This window comes from Rhipicephalus sanguineus, chromosome 4 (genome assembly GCF_013339695.2).
Source record: "Rhipicephalus sanguineus isolate Rsan-2018 chromosome 4, BIME_Rsan_1.4, whole genome shotgun sequence".
NCBI classification, from domain to species: Eukaryota; Metazoa; Arthropoda; class Arachnida; order Ixodida; family Ixodidae; genus Rhipicephalus; species Rhipicephalus sanguineus.
This window is the reverse complement of record NC_051179.1, coordinates 9,828,316-9,830,842: the sequence shown is the minus strand read 5'-3', so window position 1 is coordinate 9,830,842 and position 2,527 is coordinate 9,828,316.

Below are 2,527 nucleotides of genomic sequence, written 5' to 3'. Positions count from 1 at the left end.
GTTGTTTTGTTCATGAACAGGGCTCGATGTCTGGTCGAGCAGCACACCCTCTGGGAAACGGGAAAATCATCAATGGTCGCACACTTGAGACCAGTGAGTCTACATTCCTTGGTCAGCCATGGCCGATGCGTAGCGAATGCGGGGCAGTCTCTGAGAAGATGCTCAAGCATTTCACAGAAGCCACAAGACATAACAGACGGACTGTCCACACGCCCTTGTCGGTAGAAAGGTTCGCGCGCCTGCACAGAGCCAACCCTTAGCTTACATAAAAGCGCTCTGGCAAGACTAGGCTGGTCTGCGGGCTGCTTTAGGAGCTGTCGGCGTATCAGCAGACGAGCGTTGTTAAACGCGCATCAAATTTCGTGGCAGTCACGCTCGTTGTGGGCACGAGTTGAAGCGAGTTGATGAGCCTCTTCATTTCCGGCAATTTTTTATTTTTTTTAGATGATGACCTTTCGCTCACAACCAACGACGCCGACACCGGAATTTCTGCGAAACGAGCTCTTTAACGCTATCGCGTTAAAACTCAACTAGGTATCCATTATACATCCACTTGCTAACGGCAATCGAGCAGCACATGTGGGTACTGGACATGCCTGCAACAGTCTAATTTTTGTCCGTGGAGGAAGCTCACCTGCTTCCTCCACTGGAAGAGACTTTCCTGCGTGAAACAGTATGAAAATTGGATACCGCAATCAGTTGCACACAATGTTAGACTGGCTACGCTTTCGGAAATATATCACTGAAAGGTTGTCAATTCTGCATTGCACAAATTTTTGAGGAAACTGTATGGGTAGGAACGAGTGAAGTCGCTATAATAGCACATTTAGGAACTCTTAAGTACGAAATAAACTTTCCAAGCGTACCGCTCATGCTGAATCGGGTGGAGAGCGTGCCAAATTCTGATGAAAAAGGATGAAAAAATGGTTCGTTTAGAACCCGAGTATGGGCGGGCCACCTTGATAATACCATAAAAACAACTACCAAAACCGCTCTCTAGGACATCCATGCGGTCGCACTAATAGTTTGAAACCAATCGATTCAGTGGTTTTGTTCTAAAAAATTAGAACAAGGCAAAAAAAAAAAGTGGGACATATGAGTCCCACTGCCCCACAAAGGGTTAAAGGACTGAGCGTGCAAACGCGGACACAAGAGAGAAGTCAGGGCAACACAAACGCCGACTAACTGAAAGGGTGCACAGCGACGGAAAAGAAAGTAGACAGGAAAACTTATCTGCGCATGCCCAGGCAAGAGGCGAACCTATTGATCCGGCACGTGTAAGGGTCTACGTGAGAGGTGACTGTTCAGGCATTTGATTTCATCTTTATGAAACTTTATCGACGGTTGCCTCACGCATGCGCTATTTCCCTATTATCAATATGCCATGCCTCAACCATATCAGACCCATTTCTTCATTCCTGTGCCTGCACAAAACTGCGCATTCATCGAACTTAGGCATGTACTTACACTCACGACAATGTAAAGATAGATTAGACAGTGAGCCTCCGGTTAGCGACATCTTATGTTTCAATGATCGGTTAATACACCGACCCGTCTTTCTTTCGCAGAAGCGGCCGCAGCTAAAAGGAACCTTATACACCACACCTGTACGGCAATCAGTGATTTTGTTGATGTGTTTTACGTAAAAAATGTCAGTCCGCTTCTTACCCGCTCATTCCCCGCTCATTCTATTACCCGCTCATTCTTTCTTTGCACAGCGGCGCATATCTTGCCTAGCTTATTGGCAGCCGTAAAAGCAACATCAACGAGATAGCGATGAATGTAAGGAATACCGACGACACGCGTGTTACCAGTACTTTCTGCAACCATGCTCGCGCTTAACAAAAAGGACTTCTTTAAGCGTTGAGCGACAGTAGCCACTGCCACTCGAGGATAACCTACACCTAAAAGACGCGTATCCTGTGCGTTAAAAAGCTGGCACTCATTTTGTGCTAACACGACTTGATGAAAGAAGATTTAAGACATGACATGGCTATACCGTTTTTTACAACCTTAGAATGCTTCGACGAGAACTTTAACCGCGGTTCTGAAGGTATGGAGGATATTGCTAGCATAAGTGGTTCTCCTAACACGTTAAGGAAATGTCTAGAAATTGTATTCCATCATTCTGAGGCAATTCTTTAGTAAAGTTCAGGCATCCTCCATATAATTCAAATTGTTCGCTCACTGAGTAACCACGAATTCAAAGTCATCAGCACTACAAAGAATTAAGTAATCGGCCGCGTAAAGAAAAACCTTAAAAATAGAATTACCTAAGAGCAGTGGCGCACCGAGGGGGCGAGGGTTTGTCACCCCCCCCCCCCCCCATAACTGCTTCACGGTCATTATCACCGAGAATCCCACGTACACGTTCACGGGCCTTGTTGACGTCATTTCAATTCAAGAGGTGGTTCCAGGTCGAATTTCCCTCATTTACTCTATAAATGTGTTGTATTCACTCATCTACTCCTAAACTGAAAGAGCGCAAAGCGCATGTTCTGTGGCTCTGCGTTCACTTCCAGTGAAG